This window comes from Mustelus asterias, chromosome 21 (genome assembly GCF_964213995.1).
Source record: "Mustelus asterias chromosome 21, sMusAst1.hap1.1, whole genome shotgun sequence".
NCBI lineage: Eukaryota > Metazoa > Chordata > Chondrichthyes > Carcharhiniformes > Triakidae > Mustelus > Mustelus asterias.
Window position 1 is genome coordinate 49657765 of NC_135821.1, and position 21448 is coordinate 49679212.

General features: G+C 45.0%; 1 protein-coding gene across 1 annotated transcript in view; it reads right to left on the reverse strand.

Annotated features, from left to right (window-relative positions):
• The window catches only part of fhl3a (four and a half LIM domains 3a), a 160573-nt gene extending 140909 nt beyond the window's left edge, over nt 1–19664 (reverse strand). The window contains exon 1 of the mRNA XM_078237817.1: nt 19628–19664. The gene's annotated coding sequence lies outside the window, so the exon portion shown is untranslated. The remainder of the gene's footprint in view (nt 1–19627) is intronic.
• Nucleotides 19665–21448: the final 1784 nt, after the last annotated feature.

Here is a 21448-nt window from a genome sequence, read left to right on the forward strand (position 1 = left end):
CGGCCAAATTTCTGTTAAAAGCGGCGAGACCGGATAATTCCAGCCACGGGCAAGATCGGAGAATTCCGACCACTATCTTAAATGCAGTTAAACAAGAGAGGGGGACACTAGTGAAAGAAATTAGAATATGGGTGGGATTTTATGGCCTCGCTCGAGCAAGACTGGAAATTCCCAGCCGAGGGTCAATGGATATTTCCATTATCTGCCCCTCGCCCACTCCAATTCGGTAGTGGGTAGAATTCTGGCATATAAGTTACAACAGGACTGTATCCTGGCTGCTTAAGGTTCCATATTCAAATGTGCCGATGATTGAAAAAGACTGCCTGTAAAAATCCAACTGCACAATTCATCAAGCCAGAGTCAGGATTTTCAATCATTGAAGATTCATTGATCTAATGATCGTTCGTAATAGGAGTGCTCAATGGCACAAGCTGCCTGAGCTTCTGACATGAAAAGGAATGCAGTGAGCTGCTTTATTCCCAGCTCATTGCCTGTGTACGAGATCAGGTTGACCTGACTGAACGCGGCTCCATAACTGCCTCAATAAATCCCAGGAAAGACAATTAAGGGATCGATGTTTGTTCAGAGCCTTTTCTCAGTCCTTCAGCTCCTCTCCCACGGGCAGTCTTTACACCTGAGTTGCGGTCACACAACCAACCCTCCTGAGCTTGTGTTGCCAGCTGTCTGCTTTTCTTTCTGGAGGGATTGGGCATGAGTTTCTTTTTTCAAAATAGGCTGTCTATCTTTCCCTGTACTTAAATTGGGCTGAAGAAGTTCTTTCTTTTCCTCTGAGCGAGTGGCCCATTTCTTGCTGAGGCAACGTGCTGCGGATGCTGGAGTGCTGAGACACAAATAGAAAGTAACGGAAACGCTCGACAGACCGGGCAGCATCCGTGGAGAGAAAAACAGAATCAATGGCCGGAATTTTCCAGCTCTCCTCACCTGCCAACCCCCCTGCCCCCACGTGGCGGGATCGAAGAACCACTGAAATCTCCATTCGCGTCGGTGGAACTGGAAGATCCCACCAGCATGAGGGGGTGGAATATTTTGGCCAATATTTCAAGTCGAAGACATTTCAAAGGTCACAGATCTGAAATGTTGGCTGGAATTCTTACCAATGTTCATGCCGGCCGGACTTTCCCATCCCGCTGAAGTGAATGGAGATTTTGGCTGGCTGCCAAATTCTTTAACCTCATTGCAGTGGGAACGTGGCGTGAACGGCAGGTAAGATCGCGCCCATCAACTCAGTTTCTTACTGTTGCCTGACCTGAGTATTTCCACCATTTTCTGCTTTTATTTTGGCCCATTTTATATCTGGTCTTTGTGACTAGGTGTCATTGCAAGGGTATTGGTTCAGTTTTAACAGTGCCACCCTGTTTGAAAGGTGTGTGGCATCCCACTTGGTGCTCAGTCAGACTCCCAACGTAATCTGGAGACAAGCTGGAAGGGATGAAATGACATGGGAGTTGGGTAAGAATGGATTTTGGAAGGTTCGAGTACTAAATGATCCTTCATAAGTTTCACTTAAGGTAAAAAAAGAGTTGTGCTGTTTAAGGTGAAGAAGATCAGCAAAATGTCCACAATCAGGTTTTTCTTACTGGATAGTCTCATATTTTTGGATGGTTGCTCAGTAATGATTCGCATGTCTTAAAACCAGATAGTGGCTGACAGAATTAAAAAGCAGGGATATACTGCTGAGGCTTTGTAAGGCTCTGGTCAAACCACGTTTGGAGCATTCTGAGCAATTTTGGGCCCCGTCATCTAAGGAAGGATGTACTGGCCCTGGAGAGGGTTCAAAGGAGGTTCACAAGAATGATCCCAGGTATGGAAAGCTTGACATATGAGGCATGTTTGAGGACTCTGGGTTTGTAGTCATAGAATCATAGAGGTTTACAGCATGGAAACAGGCCCTTCGGCCCAACTTGCCCATGGATGGAGTTTAGAAGGATGGGGGTGGTGGGGGAGATCTCATTGAGACTTACAGAATACTGAAAGGCCTGGATAGAGTGGACATGGAGAAGATGTTTCCATTAATAGCAGAGACTAGGATGCAAAGACACAGCCTCAGAGTAAAGGGACGACCCTTTAGAACTGAAATGAGAGGAATTTCTCCAGCCAGAGATAAGCAAATCTATGGAATTGATTGCCACAAAAGGCTGTGGAGGCCAGGACATTGAGTATATTTAAGGTAGAGATCGATAGGTTCTTGATTGGTAAGGATATCAAACGTTACAGGGAAAAGGCAGGAGAATGGGGTTGAGAAACGTATCAGCCATGATTGAATGACGGAACAGATTCAATGGGCTGAATGGCCTAATTCTGCTCCTATATCTTATGGTCTTATGGACAGACAACATCAATTGTTTTTTGATCCTGATTTAAAAGAAAGGTCTACATCTGCATAATGAGGTCCTTTCCAGTGTTAGACTGGGAAAAACTAGACAATTCTGGGCCTGAAATTAGCTGTTGGATGGTTGCTAAGGTTCCATCATTCCTTGAGTACTTCACCCAAGTGGATGTTCTTCACATGTGAGCAGTGTGTCCTGTAAAGATTTCAGGTTCATCCATGAACTTGCATGTTGGAATATTTGTGACCTTAGCATCAGTGGGATGTTTCTAGAAGCTGTCAGCAGTGGCTCATTGGTCGCTCTCTTGCTTACGGGTTACGGGTTAAAATTCATTCCAGAAATTTGAGCACAATATCGATGCTGACATTTCAGTGGATTGCTGAAGGATTGAGTGCTGCATTGTTGGAGATGCCACCTTTTGGATCACGGGTTAAAGATGTCCATGGTTGGATGTAAATAATCTCATGATGTCACTTTGAAACAGGGAGTTCTTACCATGTTTTGGCCAACATTTGACTTTGGGCAGCACCACCTCTCTCTCAAGTGGTCAGTCCACCCCACAGGATTAGTAAGTCAATGCCACGTGTACTCAGGGGCTATTAGAGAGCGTGCATGGGAAGGAACCTCCTGAATCCAGGAACTTTTGGGTCATTCCGGGAGGATTGGGAATCCCAGGCCAGCATCTTGCGTAAGGCTGAACCCCAATCCGAGTCACTGTAACCTACCAGAGTGGTAAAAGGTGTGCAGGGTCCTCCCACATACAGAGAAAAGCAGCCAATGGCCCCGACGTGAGCAGCAAGTCATCCCAGTGGGAGAATGGGCTGCGAGGAAGTGAGCAAAGGAAAGAAAGAACAAGTGGCCGAGAGAGAGAGGATGCAAGTGCGAGAGGGTAAGAATGCACAAGAGAGTGAGAGCGAAAGGGTGAGAATGCGCGAGAGGGAGAGAAGGTGAAAGTGTGTGAGGGTGAGAATGTGGCGAGAGGGAGAAAGAGGGTGGAAGTGCAAGAGAGTGAGAATGTGAGAGAGAGAGAAACGGGGGAGCATTTGGGCAACTTCAAATAGAAAAGGTATCAATATAATTGAAAAGGGACATTGTAGGTTCACCAGAAAGCAGGGTTAGGAAGAGAAATGTGAGAATTTGGGGTTTTTACACTTAAACTGCAAAGAGTGAGTGAGCGTGGGAGTGAGTGTCGGAGTGTGTGTGTGAGTGAGTGAGTGCATGACAGTGCGTGTGAGTGAGAGAACCCTGAGACTGGGAATGAGACACACATGCGGACTAACACAGACACATACACATGCATGCGCACTCATATACACACACACACACACAAGTATGCACACACACACGCACTCACACACATACACACACTCACACACACACAACCGCCCCACTCACCACAGAATTGGAGCAAGTGAGGGGTGGACAATGGAAATATCCGTTGACCTTGGGCAGGATTTTCCGGTCTCGGATCGAGCAAAGCCGTAAAATCCCACCCACAGATACACACGCACACACACACACACACACATGCACGCTCACACACACGCACAGGTACACACACATACACAGACACGCGCACACATGTACCCACACATTTTCTCCACCACCCTCCCCACCCACCACTTTCCCAGAAACCTATCCATAAAGTGTATCGGGTGAAGTGGAACACCCAGGCAGAAAGGAAACCTGCTTCCGACCCTTATTTTTGTCTGTGTTCCACTGAGGCCAGCTGCTAGTGTGCACCGTCAGAAACAAACCCAAGATCAGTGTTATGTAAACCCAACTCCTTAGCTCAGTTCCAATCCCATCCCCCCCCCCGACCCCCCTAATGACCATGACCTGGGGCCTAGTGTGTCTTAAACAAAAAGGTAAACACAGTTTGATTAGCTCTGCTGCTTGGCACTTTTATCTTTATTAGTGACTTGTTTTTTACATTATTAATTCATTGCTTTGACATGGTTGTTTATCTTTTCTTCATACCTTATCTTTTCTTAGAAACTCATGATTAATGTTGTGTCAAACCAGATCTCAGGCAGCTGCTGCTGGGTTCCTTGCAGGAGGGGCATGAGAGGCTCACAAGTGTTTGGTTGGTTTTTGGAGGGTTGGCACAAGGGATTTTGTTTTGCTCCTGTAGAAACAGGAATTGTTGGAAATGCTCAGCACATCTGATGGCATCCCATCAGAGAGAAGCCTGGGCGGCACGGTGGCACAGTGGTTAGCACTGCTGCCTCAAAACGCCAGGGGCCACATTCGATTCCCAGCTTGGGTCACTATCTGTGCAGAGTCTACACGTTCTCCCCGTGTCTGCGTGGGTTTCCTCCGGGTGCTCTGGTTTCCTCGCACAGATAAACCGCACCGACATCCTCAGAAGACAAACACAGGACACGGTGGACAGAGTACCCTTCGTCGTCCAGTACTTCCCCGGAGCGGAGAAGCTACGGCATCTCCTCCGGAGCCTTCAACATGTCATGGATGAAGACGAACATCTCGCCAAGGCCATCCCCACACCCCCACTTCTTGCCTTCAAACAACTGCACAACCTCAAACAGACCATTGTCCGCAGCAAACTACCCAGCCTTCAGGAGAACAGTGACCACGACACCACACAACCCTGCCACAGCAACCTCTGCAAGACGTGCCGGATCATCTACACAGATGCCATCATCTCACATGAGAACACCATCCACCAGGTACACGGTACATACTCTTGCAACTTGGCCAATGTTGTCTACCTGATATGCTGCAGGAAAGGATGTCCCGAGGCATGGTACATTGGGGAAACCATGCAGGCGCTGCGGCAATGGATGAATGAACACCGCTCAACAATCACCAGGCAAGACTGTTGTCTTCCTGTTGGGGAATTCAGGGGTCACGGGCATTCGGCCTCTGATATTCGGGTAAGCGTTCTCCAAGGCGGCCTTCACGACACGCGACGGCACAGAGTCGCTGAGCAGAAACTGATAGCCAAGTTCCGCACACATGAGGACGGCCTCAACCGGGATATTGGGTTCATGTCACACTATCTGTAACCCCCACAGCTTGCCTGGACCTGCAGAGTCTCATTGGCTATCCTGTCTGGAGACAATACACATCTCTTTAGCCTGTCTTGATGCTCTCTCCACTCACATTGTTTGTATCTTAAAGACGTGATTAGCTGTAAGTATTCACAATCCAACCATTATTCTGTAAATTGAGTTTGTGTCTTTATATGCCCTGTTTGTGAAGAGAATTCCCACTCACCTGAAGAAGGGGCTTAAGGCTCCGAAAGCTTGTGTGGCTTTTGCTACCAAAGAAACCTGTTGGACTTTAACCTGGTGTTGTTAAACTTCTTACTGTGTTCCTCGCACAGTCCAGAAGACGTGCTGGTTAGTAGTATTGGCCGTGCCAAATTCTCCCTCAGTATACGCGAAGGCGACTAGGGGATTTTCAGAGTAAGTTCATTGCAGTGTTAATGTAAGCCTACTTGTGACACTAATAAATACATTTTAAAACTTGAAACAGATGAAAATATGGCTCCCAGTTACTAAAGCCAAATTTACTGGCCAGGCTGTGATTGTCACTCTGGGGCAGGAAGAGTTACTGTGCATTTTACAGCTATAAATAATTTACTTGTTTCCTCCTGTGTTTTGTTTGTTGTTTCACTTCCCGCACCTAGTGGTGCACAAGGCAGACTTTAATCTGTTCTCATAATGAGTTCTTTCCTGGAACAAGTCGCTAACCCGTTGCCAGAGGCTTATAGCTTGAGAGGCAGCACTTTCTGCTCTCACCGCCTGCCAGTGGCTTGTTGGAAGGATTTTGCAGGTTGATGTTCTCTACCTTTTTGGCTGCACTGTGAATGCATTTTTCTTAGCCATCAAGTCCTAGGATGGGACTCAAACCAGGAAGTTGGGACATTACCCAGTGTACCACAAGACCTCCTCTCCTTTATGTGGTGCAGATTTAATAGAAGGTTTCCACAGTCTTGTTCCCATTCTCTCGCGAAGTTGGTGACTTGTGTTGGGTTGCAGTTTCAAATACCAGCAACCCTGAGATACCTTGCCCAGGTGGTTATTTTTTCAGGTCTGAGTTACATCTTAATGGGGTGCGTGGTGCAGTAAGGTGACGCCACATTGGTTCCAAATCTAGTACACACCCATGCTCCACAGACACGCACCTTCTGGTAACTGAATAACAATCAGGAGCAAGCTCCCTGGTAAACCCTTTTCTCCTTTCCATAGCCCAGGCTTCTAAAACTAATTGTGGTGTCTCTTCTCCCACCTGAGCTGACTACAGGAACTCAGCCCAGACTGGAACCATAAAATCACTACAATGCAGAAGGAACCATTCGATCCATCAAGTTTGCACCAACTCTCTGAGTAAGAGCAGCATCTTACTCACCCGTAACCCCACACATTTACCATGGCTAATCCATCTAGTCTACACATCTTTGGACACAAGGAGGCAATTTAGCATGGCTAATCCACCTGACCGTACCTCTTTGGATTGTGGGAGGAAACTGGGGCATCCAGAGGAAACCTACGTAGACACGGCGACAACAAGCAAACTCCACACAAAGCAGTCACCCAAGGCATGGTGGCACAATGGTTAGCACTGTTGCCTCACAGCGCTAGGGATCCGGGTTCAATTCCCAGCTTGGGTCACTGTCCATGCGGAGTTTGCACATCCTCCCCGTGTCTGTGTGGGTTTCCTCCGAGTGCTCTGGTTTCCTCCCACAGTCCGAAAGACATGCTGGTTAGGTGCATTGGCCATGCTAAATTCTCCCTCAGTGTACCCGAACAGGCACCAGAGCATGACGACTAGGGGATTTTCACAGTATCTTGTGACTAATAAATTAACTTTAAACCCGGGTTCCTGGCGCTGTGAGGCAGCAGTGCTAACCACTGTGCCAATGTGCCGTCAAAGTCACAGGAAGTTAAAAGCGGCATATAGTGGGCAGTCATTTGGCCTGTTTTAACAGATTGCCGAATGTTAAAATTACTTTCAACATGTGAAGTGAATTAGAGTTAGATTGGCAAAATGTTTAAAACTGTGGTTCACAGAAAAATGCCAGGGTAAAATAACACCTTCCATTGCATAGTCACAGCGGCATGAATCATCTGCTGCTTCACAACCAGCGCTAACCTACAGCACGAATGAAAATAGAACTTGAGGCATTGAGCGATACTCAATATATTTCATTGTGTGATATTTGTTACAACCTACAACACTGCTGCATGTGGATTTATATCCTGGCAAAGATTCTAGGTCACAGAGCCAAGCAATATTTTATGCTTTCTGCTTTATGGCCCCTTAGTGAGGCTGCTTGCAAAGGGAATTGCATCAGAACTGAAGGCTTTGCAAATAAAATGGTCTTGTGTGGCACTGGATTTGCTCGGGGTAACTGAGTGCATTGGTAGATCAACACGTTGTACTCAAAGGAATGCTGCAATGTAAACGGTGCGCTCACAATTGCTGAGTTAGTTTCCGGAATTATTTCTGGTTGGGTCAAAGCAGGCTATTCTCATATACCTCCCAGAATCTTCCGACAGAGGAGCAAAGGTAGAGTCTTGAAAGGGGGCTGTCCGCCCACATCCTGAGTTTGGGTGGAGATCTAAAGAGAAGTTTTTTTAAAAAGACTAAGAAAATGGGCAGCACGGTGGCACAGTGGTTAGCGCTGCTGCCTTACAACGCCTGGGACCCGGGTTAGATTCCCAGCTTGGGTCACTGTCTGTGTGAAGTTTGTACATGCTCCTCATGTCTGTGTAGGTTTCCTTCAGGTGCTCCGGTTTCCTCCCACAGTCTAAAGATGTGCAGGTCAGGTTGATTGGCCATGATAAATTGCCCCTTAGTGTCAGCGGGACCAGCAGGGTAAATACGTAGGCTACGGGGATAGGGGCTGGGTGGGATTGTGGTCGGTGCAGACTCAATTGGCCAAATGGCCTCCTTCTGCACTATAAGGATTCTAATGATTCTACGAAAATCACACCCTTGACACTTCAGTTGGTAACATCATTGTGTAAATGAGCAATAGAATGCCCTGAGTTCGATTCCTGGTCTGTGCTATGTAAAATGCTCCCTTCTGAGAGTGATGTTCAATGGTCTCAGCTAAACAACAACAATGACTGGCACTTACATATTTCCCTTAACATAAGTAACACTAACCCACCCGCTGTTCCTGAACCATTCCCCTTCCCCAAACGTATCGCAGGAGAAGAACCAGACAAAGATTGATAACAAGCCCAAGTAGGAGCTTTTCAGATTGGTAATCCAAAGCTTACTTAAAGAGTTAATATTTAAAGGGGGATGTTAATGGAGAGAGAAGTGGAGAGGCAGAACTTAAAGGAAAGAATTCCAGAACGTAATGTCCATACACTGGAAAGCGTGGCCACCAATGGTGGGTAAAGAAGTTGGGGATTGGAGAAGAGGCCAGAACTGGAGGAACACAGTCTCAGGCGATGTTAGGGCTCGAGATTCCTACAGAGGTAAGAACTGAGGGAGGCCACTGAGGAGTGCAAGAGAGAGCGTTGTAAAATCGAGGCATAGGTTGACGCAGAACCAAGGGAGACCGGGACTTGGTGTAGGGTAGGACATGAGCTTTGGATGAGCCTAAACTTCTCAAAGGTGGAAGATGGAAGAAGGAAAAAGAAAACCAAACTAGATCCCTGCTCCAGATTGGCGCATCAATTAAAGATAGGGTTCGGTTTGATTATATAACCCATTGGGATAAATTGTCTGACAATACTCAATATCTAGACTCACTCATGATGGAAAGCATTAATGAGGCACCATGAAACTATATCCTATTTGGAATCGATGACTGCAGGCGAGAAGAAGAAGGAAAAAATGCATAAGTTGGAAAGAATCAAATGTTATTATTTTATACAAGGGGCCAGGTTACTCAATACACTGAGTACCCAATAAATATATTATATGGTGCATCTGTTAATGGGAAATGTGCTTTACTTCACTTTGCTTTATGATATCAATAAAACACTTGTTTATATCGCTACTGTGTAACTTTAACATGCGGGATTTTACTACACTTTAACACTTTAAGAGTAAATCCTTTCGTGGAATTAAACAGAGTTGGGTTCCTCTGTTCACTCGGTAGGTATAGGCAGTGCTCAGTGTAACTCGGTGCCAAAATAGATCAGGACAGTTAATCCCTGGTCTGTTTTGAGTTAGGTTATTTAAGTTGGGCTGGCATAAGCAGCAATGCAGTTGGCCTTAGCCCTCCTTGAATTGAAGGAAAAAATATCCCTGAGAGTTTCTATTCCTGACCCGATGGGGTAATGCATTTATCCACTGGGTATAGGAGTGGATGTGATGTTTAAGTCCAGAATGTCCGACAACTATCATATACCTGAGTGAACGAGTTGAAGCTATTTTCCATAGAATCCATAGAATCCCTACGGTGCAGAAGGAGGCCTCTTGGCCCATCAAGTCTGCACTGACAGTAATCCCATCCCACACCCTATCCCTACAACCCTACACGTTTACCCTGCTTATCTCTCTAATCTGCACATCCCAGGGCACTAAGGGGCAAGTTAGCATGGCCAATCAACCTAACTTGCACATCTTTGGATTGTGGGAGGAAACGGGAGCACCCGAAGGGAACCCACGCAGACACGGGAAGAATGTGCAAACTCCACACAGACAGCGACCCAAGCTGGGATTTGAACCCGGGTCCCTGGCATTGTGAGGCAGCAGCACTAACCACTGTGCCAGTGGTTCCTCAGTTTTCAGTTGCCTGCAGTTAAGCACCATGAGAAACAGTTTGACAACAATGCTGGTTCAATAAAGAACACTATGCTGGATGCTTCCCCCACTGTAAATTGGTGAGGCCTCCAAATCAGAAGAATGAACACAGAGGGGGTGATTTTGAGCCCATATTAGCTGTCAGTCTGAACAGATATGCAGGCCCAAAATCTTGCTAGAATGGGGAAACATGATTCTCGCTGGCGAGATCTCATTTCTCACTTTTCCACACCCCTCACCATTGACTTAATAAGGTTCGCGCCAATTGATTTTAATAAAGTTAAATCTCATTATAGGGCTTGCCCGCAATATATTCTCCCCTCACTGAACATTACAACAGCTTTGGCAAAACTTGAAGCTGTCGAGGGAAACCCGCCAGGGGCATAAAGATCAGTATAGCCTCGGGGGGGGGGGGGGGGGGGGGCAGGGAGAGGGACATGCCTGGACACTGCCCTGGCACAGCCCACCTGGCACTGCTCAGGTGCCAACCTGGCAGTGCCAGGGACCCAATGCCTTTGTGATGGGATGGGGTATTCTTTTTACTGCCGATCAGGACACCCTTTAAAGCCCCGATCTCTGTGGAGCCGGCATTGCCGGTTCTGTAAGGCTGTCCCCCCCCCCGCCAGGGTGATGGCACAAACTGCGCCCTCAGATTCCCTGTGTACAGTGTCAGAGAATCTGGAGAGAAAACTCAGCTGTGCAGCTGGAGAGATACACATTGGTTTTCTCTCTGAAACTGACACTCTGACAAATTTGGGCAAGACACCACCCAGTGGGATTCCACTCATTGCACATATGTATGGTGCCTGTTCAAAGTGAACTTGGTCTTTTAAGGTGCAAAAGTAATAACTGACAAGTTTTAACTTTTTAAAATTATTGAATTTTTAAGGAAGCATCATGATGATGGAGGAAAACCCCAAATTACATATAGACATACTAAGCTTTCGAATAAGACCTGTGGTTTCAAAAAGCACATACAAGCCAAGGATGGCTGAGGATGTAAGTTCATGATGTGGAGATGTATTCTGTAACTTGATTTCTGTGTCTGTGCACTGTTGGAGAACAGAGACCACTCCATCTGACGAAGGAGCAGCAAGCTCCGAAAGCTTGTGGTATTTGCTACCAAATAAACCTGTTGGACTTTAACCTGGTGTTGTGAGACTTCTTACGATGTAAGTTCAGTCATTGGCTGAATTGCTGGGGGTGATATTAAGAGAGAGACAATGGAATCACACCCTGTTTCCAGACAAGTACACATCAAAAACACAGAAACCATACAGAAACTAACTGCCATCTCTTGTGGAGATAATGGGAGCTGATTATCATCTCAGTAGGAATGTTATCTTATGAGCAATATGTCGGACAGGTTTGTGGATTCTCACCTTCCAGGAATATACAAAGACAGGGATAAAAGTCAGCGGCAAAACTTAATCACCACTGCTAGGTGTGTCAGCATGTGGTACACAAGAGGAAACTGCAAAAGTTTTTTCAGGTAACTCTCTCTCTCTCTGAAGCAAGACAAGGCAGCAAAGCCACAGCTGAAAACAAAGCTGGACAGCTTCTCAGCTAAACTGCACAACGCTGGAATCTCAAAACCGACTATTCACCCGCTGAAGTCAGCACTACTGGAATCATGAATTGCAGCAGCCACAATGTTCCACTGTCTATTCTTCATGGACAAGTCAGAGACTGAGGGCAAAATTTTCTAGTCATGCTCATCCCAAGACCAGAAAACTGAGGTCAACAGACGTTTGCATGGTCCTGTCCCGCCCGCTACATTTCACGCGGTGGGCGGGATGGGAAAATTCCATCTTGAGTTGTACATTTTTTTACTTCCTTACTTTTGGACTCAATTTGCATTTCTAATCTGTGCGAATGTAAACGCACGCGCTTTATCATTTTTCTTGCATTTATTAGCTAATTAACTTACTCCATCTTTAACTCAAGAAATCTTAGTTAAATTGGCTACTTTTAAAACATATATATATTGGGCTGGGCAAAGGTATAGACAAGCAAAGGGATCCTTTTTAAATTAATCTTGTTACAACCAATTGAGGGGATTGAATAATGAAAGGGATCAAGTTCATCCCTCCTGCCCTGGGATAACAAATTTAGAGAATCTCACCTGGGGACTGGTCGAAACAAAAAGTTTAAAGTTTATTTATTAATGTCACAAGTAGGCTTACATTAACACTGCAATGAAGTTACTGTGAAAATCCCCTAGTCGCCACACTCCGGCGCCTGTTCGGATACACTGAGGGAGAATTTAGCATGGCCAATTCACCTAACCAGCATGTCTTTGGACTGTGGGAGGGAATCCGAGCACCCAAAGGGAACCCACGCAGACACGGGGGGAAAGTGCAAACTCCACACAGACAGTGACCCAAGTTGGGAATTGAATCCGAGTCCCTGGCGCTGTGAGGCAGCAGTGCTAACCACAGGACCACCAACGAATGAAGCTAGCAATGATTATGTTTAATCTTGTAAAGTCACCTTCAGTACAGTACTTTAACATCAAGTTGCTCACAGGTGGTAGATGAGACGTTTATTAGAAATAGAATCATTAAATAGAATCATAGAATCCCTACAGTGCAGAAGGAGGCCATTCGGCCCATCGAGTCTGCACCAACCACAATCTCACCCAGGCCCTCTTCCCTCATATTTATCCTGCTAATCCCCTTGGCACTAGGGTTAATTTAGCATGGCCAATCAACCTAACCCGCACATCTTTGGACTGTGAGAGGAAACCGGAGCACCCGGAGGAAACCCACGCAGACACGGGGAGAACGTGCAAACTCCACACAGACAGTGACCCGAGGCTGGAATTGAATCAGGAATTGGGGCTGTGAGGCAGCAGTGCTAACGACTGTGCCAGCGTGCTGCCCATATCACAGAGCTAGCAGACTAGCACGAAGACACATTCCCACCTTTGGTTGGTGCATACTGCCATTAGTTGCTACTGATTGATTTATTGAGGGAAGGTATTTCTTTCGATACCAATCAAGTAAACGAACTCAAATTAACTTAGGGACAAAGTAAAAGGGGCAGCTCCCCAAAAGGAAGGGGGGAACAGCCCGAACCAAAAACAAAGTCGAAAGGAAACTTAAAACGTCAAACCAAAAGGTGATTATCGGGGTCGATAATACACCCCAGCCCCTGCGGCGCCCAGCGGTCGCGGATGGCGTCAACCGCGCCCGTGGACACCGCATGCTAGGGAAGGTATCAATGTCTTATTAATCACGTTGTTAAGGGCCAATGGCAATTACATTGTTAAACAGGTGATGGGTATTGGCCCACCTGTAAATGGGGACACGTGGTGCCAGTACCATTGAGACATTCTGTACCCAGTGGGCACCGCGGGGACTGGGGTGTTTTATTGACCCTGTTAATCACAGTTTGGTTTAATGTTTTAAGTTTCCTCTACAATTTGTTTTTGTTTGATGTGGTATCCCTTTAAAGGAATTAGCTTTTAATTTGTCCCTTAGTTTATTTAATTTAAGTTAACTGGTTCAACCTAAAATAGTATATAAATGGTGACAGTGTTTGCCAGCACCATCAAGGCTGTTCATGCCTGGTGAGAATCATGTGGAGTCTTTTAGTAACATTTTGGTAAAATGTTTTAAGTTTCCTTTTCCAGTTGTTTTTGTTTGATACGGTATCCCTTCAAAGGACTGCTCTTTTGACTTGTCCCTTAGTTTGCTTAATTGAGTTTAATCAAAATAGTATAAATTGAGACTTTTTAAAAAAACTCAGAGTATAAATGGGGGTATATTGTGGTTATATTTGCAGTGGGATGTCTCTGGAGAGGAAGCATGCAGTTTTTGCCACCACCCAGCCATGACGCTTGGGAATTACAGGGACTGGGATGTTTTGCTGACCCCTTTTGTCACATTTTGATTTAATGATTTAAGTTTCCTTTGTGATTTTTGTTTGATGCAATATTCCTTTAAGGTGCTTTTCTTCTAATTTGAACCTCTGTTTGTTTGATTTTTGTTTAATTGGTTGCACCCAAAAGAGTATAAATGGGAACAGTCCACTGACCTATGCTTGGGGGGTACTGCACTGGTTGGGGTGTATTGTTGACCACTTTAATGACAGTCTGATTTGATGTTGGAAATTTCCTTTGTGATTCTCTTCTTTTTGATGCAGTATCTCTTTAAGGGGCTGCCTTTTCAAGTTGTCCCTCAATTTGTTGATTTGGTATATTTGTTTTGCCAAAAATACTACAAAGGGGGACAGCTGGAAGATTGAGGAGAGGATGAGCTGGGAGAGTTTGTTACTTTCCTTGGTGTCTTGGAAGTAAACCTGTTTTAAGGTACAGGTAAACACCAGACTCATTCTTCCTCAACATATATTTCGGGAATTAGATGCTCCAGACTAATCCTTGGGGTAAACCAGATGGGTAAAGTGTAGAAACAGTGACTACACTTCAAAAGCACTCCATTGGCAATGAAGTTTGTGAATGGCACTTTATCAATTCTAGTCCTTTGTACTTTGTGACAAAAGAAATAAATCCAGTAAGCCACATTGAATTGCTTTGCAGGAATTGGACAAAGGGAAATAGACTTGTGCTAGTAAAATTTAGGACAAACCTCAAGATGTTTCTCCTCTTGTAGACTGATGCATGGAATCAATTCCTGGATAGAAGAATGCAGACAAGAGAACATGGAAAAAGGAAATAATTGACTGCTACAATGGGGCAAGTATAGGATCATTCCTATTGCTGGGGTGGGATTGTTGTTAGTGTAGACTCGATGGGCCAAATGGCCCCCTTCTGCATTGTCTGGATTCTATGATTCTGGAGGAAATAACACCAATGAGCTGAATGACTTTTCTCATTCATGCTTTGCATTGTGCAAATTTCTTCTCTCTTTAACACCATCTCCCCTCAGGTGCAAGAGTTCCACATCCATCATTACTTGTGGTTTATTTTTTTGATCAACTGTTAACCTCATTGTGCAGCTTCAGTGTAACATTCTCTAAATCGGACCTTGTTTTGTCTGGGAATGAGCAAATGTCTTTCAGACAGCTGCCTGCCAGATCCTACAATTCTGTAGAATACCATTGCTGTTGTACTGGTGTTACGTCACTTTCCACCTATCGGGAGCGACTGAGTGTTGGGCAATGCAATAAACAATGTGGCAATGGGAAATGACATCCACATACTGGAAATGTACAGTAAGCAACTCTGAGACATCCCACCTGGTACAGCCCACTCAATAGAAGGGAGACATTTTAAAAACTCTGCAGATTAAATGCATATAGATTCAATAAGTTTGAACCATTGGCAGTTCCTTGGCCTGGTGGGTAAATATGCCACCTGATGTAACAATAATCAGGAGGGACGAGAAGGTTCCGGTTTCAATTCCTGATTTGCACCAAGTTGATTGATTGTGGCTGGAATGAGGACCATAATGACAATGGCACTCTGACAACAAACATTTATTGAACATTTTTAATATAGAAAACTGTCTGCAGTCGGATGAAGAGAAATAACTCTTAAAGGGTGAGATTAGGAATGTTGACTGGGGGCTGGATTAAATGCAGCCTGTTGCTATGGGAACCATGGTGATCATGATGTGGCGATGCTGGTGTTGGACTGGGGTACCCCAGTGGAACCATGGTGGCCAGGCCCACTTAATCACAGGAGAGGGTTCCATATCAGTCTTCTGGCAAGAGGTTGGGTTGGGGTTGGGGAAGGGGCGGGGGGGAGCATCTCCCCCCAATTAGGACTTCGAGGACAGAAGGAGCTGACGGGGATGCTGTATTATGGTGTCACTGTTGAGCACCATGTTGTGTTATGGCTCATTTGTGGTGTACCCGTGATGAGGCATGAGGCTGATTGCAAAATCACTACTATGGCAGGCCTTCCTGCGTTTCAACCAAAAAGGGTTTTGTTTTGATAGGTTAAGATGTAAAGATATTCCAGAATTAAACTGAAATAGAGATAGGGCCTTGGACTTGAGAGAAAAGGGGAGAGAATTGCCACCCCCTTGGCAGGTTTTTCCCAGACTGCTCTTTTAGCAGCTTGAGTGCTGTATTAAGAGATTTAAAAGCTGGGTATTCCAGTCACGTGACCTCCCTCCACATAATGATTTGGGATGGTATTTGTTTGATGTCTGAACGGTCTACAATGTCCCAGCCATGAGTTTCTGAGTGATTCATTATTCATCTTGCCGAAATAGGGGGAAATAATACCTTTCCATATAGTTATTGTCCTGGTAGACTTTTTCTGCTTAATAGAAATGCAAATTTCTAGTACAATTTCAGCAAATCCTATTGAGGTAGTTCCTTGAATCAGCAGTTGTGAAATTCCATGAGGATATCTGGGCAAGTCTGAATTGTATTCTGCATTGGAACTATCCAGTCAACTTGGTATACCAGACATCAAGTGATTTGTGGCAGCCACCAGTGTCTTTGCTTGTCTTTCAAAAGCTCTTTTTAAGTCATTCAATACATGTTTGATCAGCTGATGAGATTAAATATTAATATCACTCATATTCACAGACCACTAACGCATTATAGAACTGAAGTATCAACCTTGGCTATGTGCTCAAGTTTGTTTTAATTCATTCGTGGGACATGGGCGTCGCTGGCTGGCAAACATTTATTGCCCATCCTGAGCGCCCGAGACCAGTTGAGTCAACCACATTGCTGTGGCTCTGGAGTCACATGTAGGCCAGACCAGGTAAGGACAGCAAATTTCCTTCCCTAAAGGATATTAGTGAACCAGATGGGTTTTCCTGACGATCGACAATGGTTTCATGGTCACCAGTAGATTCTTAATTCCAGATATTTTAAATTGAATTCAAATTCCACGAGCTGCCATGGCGGGATTCGAACCTGGGTCCCCAGAACATGAGCTGAGTTTCTGGATTAATAGCCTAACGATAATACCACTGGGCCATTGCCTCCCCTAAACGTCATTATGGGGAGAAAAAAAAATCAATTTTTAAAAGATTATACTCACCTTTTGACATTGAACTTTATGCTCCATTATGTGAACTTTTCAGTTGCCAAAACTTAACGACAGAAAAATGTTCTGAAATGGAGGAGCACCTTGGTTTTAACGAGATACAGTTTTAGGGAAGATCTCTGACCGTATTGGAAAAATAGGCAAGAAGAAGATGGTTTTAATTCACTGGGTGATGTAGTGTTCAGCCACACTGATCCCAGCCTTGGTCTGTGATAAGTAGGGGATTCTGTGACTGATTGCAGTGCCTCTGGATAAGAGAATGAAAATAAATAGACAGGTTATCCACCCCTTGATCATTGTGAACCTGGATGAGGACAGCATTTGATGCCATTCACAGACTAATAACTCAAATTCACCGCCTTAAACCTTTTGTACAAAGTCGATCCACTTGGGCAAGATAACAGAGATGAAAGGCCTGAGATAATTGAAAGAGTAAAACAGGGTACAATATCTTGACTCCTGGTGAGGTCCCAACAATAATAATGTATTCAGGGCACTTGTTAGTTTTGACAGTTATTGCCCTGTAAAATATTGTTGGAGATTAAAATTATAATCAGATACGTTTCATCAAGCTAAAAAGACTTTATACAAACGTTGATCAAAGTGCTGAAAGCGCCAAATAGCCCAACGTAGAAAATTTGACGTAAATATTTAATGACGGGGGCAGTTAAATCATTGCCTTGTATAGTAACATAACTTTATATGAGTAGGACACATTAAATAGAATGTGAGTCTAGATAAATATTATGCAGTCTGAGTACTCAAGTAGACATCGGGACATCAGTGTTACCATTAAGGCATTTTCCCAATACTGTCAACTTGTGTTCACATCAAAGAAGCTGTTTCTACAAGCAACCCAAATCTCCCACAAAACCTGTCACTTAATGCATGCCATGGAGGGGATGGCACACTGCTGGGCACTTCCCCGTCCAAAATAGGCTTTCTGCAACTGTGGTCATTTAGGAAATCCATAGTGGTTAGCTCTGCTGCCCGACAGTGCCAGGGACCCGGGTTCAATTCCGATCTCAGGTCACTGTCTATGTCGAGTTTGCACTTTCTCCCCGTGTCTGCGTGGGTTTCCTCCAGGTGCTCCGGCTCCCTCCCACACTCCAAAGATGTGCGGGTTAGGTGGATTGGCCATGCTAAATTGACCCTTGGTGTCAGGGAGATTAGCAGGGTAAATATGTGGGTTATGGGGTAGGGCCTGGGTGGTATTGTTGTTGGTGCATGCTTGATGGGCCAAATGGCCTCATTCTGCACTGTAGGGATTCTATGATTTTTCTGCACAATATCAAGGTAAATTCAAGCAAGGTCCAAGACGGTAGCACAGAATTCTCACTCTGGTTAATGGACTGTATTGTGTACTGCCACAGACACTGCCTCCAACCTGAGAATATTGCCAGACCCAAGAACTCAAGCTTGAAATCAAAATAATTCGATTTGCTCAAGAGTTGAATCAACAGTAAACCATATAATGCAGTGAATGCAACAATCCTTGTTTATAAAATAATAGACCTTTGTGCTTTCTCTCTGAACATAGATTTTTAAATGGAAAATCACTTCTGTCCCTGTGGGACAGGCTGTCTGATTGCTTGCTCACTTACCTTTGGTTGTCTCTCAAATTAAGACCCTGCTGTGCTGGTCTGGTATTTTCAAGCGATTTTTGGGATGGTGGGACAGCAGTGGAGTTAGTGGTTGTTGGGGGCGGCAGGTGTGGTGTTGGTGTAGTTCTGGTCGGCCAAAGGTTTTGAGTACATGTTGTGTTTTGATTTTGAACAGGTTCCAGACCTCCGAGGCAGCCTCAGTAACTGGCTTAGCTCCCTACTGGGCAAAGGACTCTGCCAAAGAAGTTGTATCCCAGGAGCGAGTAGGTTTCTGGTTCCACACGTTATGATCATTAACAGAGTTGGGGTTGGGCTGGTGGACTTGATGTGGTTTGGAGGGTTGGGTAGGTTCAAGGAGAAATCTGGAAGATATGGGGTAGGTCAATGATCATCAAAGGGACAACAATCGCATGGGGAAGTCAGTGATTGAGTCAGAATATAATCGCCCTGCAGTGGTGAGGGTGATCTCAAGGGCAGGCTCTAATTCAGGAGGTGAAATCCAATTACAGACAATGGAATAGGTTAGCTTTGGGGAGCTGGGAAGTAGTAGTTCTGCTCCTGTTGGCCCACAAGCTGCTGTTGGAGTGGAACGGTGGCACGGTGGTTAGCACTGCTGCCTCACAGCAGTGTTCAATTCCAACCTTGGGTGACTATGTGGAGTTTTCATGTTCTCGCTGTGTCTGCGTGGGTTTCCGTCGGGTGCTCCGGTTTCCTCCTGTAGTCCAAAGATATGCAGGTTAGGTGGATTGGCCATGCTAAATTGCCCCTTAGTGTCCCAGGTTAGGGGGATTAGCAGGGTAAATATGTGGAGTTTCGGGGATAGAGCCTGGGTAAAATCTTCTGTTAGAGTCGGTGCAGACACAATGGGCTAAATGGCCTCCTTCTGTACAGTTGGGATTCTATGATTCTTAACTAGCTGTGCTGTAAAAGCTTATCTCTTCCATGCAGCACTCATCACCAACCTTTTAGCTGTTGGGTTTCCTGTCATCTGGAAAGTCTAGCCAGCATGAAAGCTGGAAGAGAGTAAAAGCAGAGATACAAAGCGTCATTGATATATTTAAACCTGCCTCTTGGGACCAGGCTGATCATGCAACCCACTCCCCCAACCTCCTTTAAAACTGGAGGTGAGAGGGTCTGAAGTGGCTTGGGTTCAGGTTTGAGATTTTAAAAATGTTAACATGTCACTAGACACAAATGATGGGTAGGACATGGATGCAGAAGTCCTGCCCCCATTTTACCAACAAGGGGAAGGGCGCCATGCATGAATCACACACAACCATTTGAAATTAGTGCTGAATTAAATAGATCCTATTTTCACTTTTCCAAAAAACTTAACTTGCAGTGTGGGAGTCACAAATATACGTATGAGGCATAATGACTCTTTAAGGGAAGATAAGGTTTGTTTAAGTGTCATGATCTTTAAAAATGAAAATAAAAACAGGCTAATGCTTAGAGTGAGGGCCCAGTTGCAAAAGGAAACTTTTAAGGGGTGTCTGACAAATACATGAATAGGATGGAAATAGAGGGATATGGTCCTCAGAAGGGTAGAGGATTTTAGTTCAGATGGGCAGCATGATGCAGGCTTGGAGGACCGATGGGCCTGTTCCCGTGCTGTAATTTTCTTTGCTCTTTGTTCGTTCTAGGAAGGATTGATTGACATGTCTTCTGATGTAGTTTGGGAAAAACATAAACCACCAGTTCCTACACTTTCAATAGGCTTCATTGTTGACATTTCCCAGGGGGCTGTTGTTGTAACTGAGCCCTTCAGCAATGCCTGGCTGAGTTTCATAAGCTTCAAAACCACTTATCTCAGCAGGGGACTAAATTAAAGTTGTGATTGAGTGTTCATAGAATCATAGAAACCCTACAGTGCAGAAAGAGGCCATCTGGCCCATCGAGTCTGCACCGACCACAATCCCACCCAGGCCCTACCTCCATATCTGTACACATTTACCCGCTAATCTCTCTAACCTATGCATCTCAGGACACTAAGGCGCAATTTTAGCACGGCCAATCAACCTAACCCGCACATCTTATGAAGTAATAGAAGGATTAGCTGTCTCTGATGCAGTGAGCGAATAAAAGCTTGTCGGTTTTTACACTAGAATGACCACTTGAAGGATTTACATTTTTTTGAGTGGGTTTTATGGACGAAAGTATTTCTTTTCGGGATCAAGTGTGAGCTGCCTTAGATTGTCGGAAGTTTATTTTTTAAAAATCTCTGAATGGCTGCTGAGTCTGTTGAAAGTGGGTACTGGGTAAATGACTATTGAGGTATGGCAGCGCATGGGGAAGAGGGTAGTGGGGTGAAGGGTGAGGGCTAGAGGACATAATGACCATTTGTACAACTGGGCCAAAGTCTGAGGTAAATGAGCCTCAGAATCAGCCCAGCTCAGCACTTGCCACTTCCTTGGCCGCCTAACTCCTTCCACCTCACCCCCCCTGAGTGAAAAATCATGCATGCAGGATTTGTTTCCATGGAGATGGGTCTGCTGAGTCAGGAAGTTTCCTGACTCAAGCTTCCCACCTCAATGGAAAAAATTGGAATGCTTTTAAAAGTCCTGGCTATAAAACTGACATTATCTTAACCTGTACATGCCATTCAATGTAACCTTATACTCAAAGACCTCTGAATAGGCCAAAGCCAGTTAATGGCCCAGTCGCCTCCTTAAAACTCTTACACAGCTCTCAATCAAACCCAGTATCACAGATTAATGCCTGATCTTTTATGTATCACTGTGCCATTGAATCACCTGTACATTTTAAGGCAGTTGACAACTGCA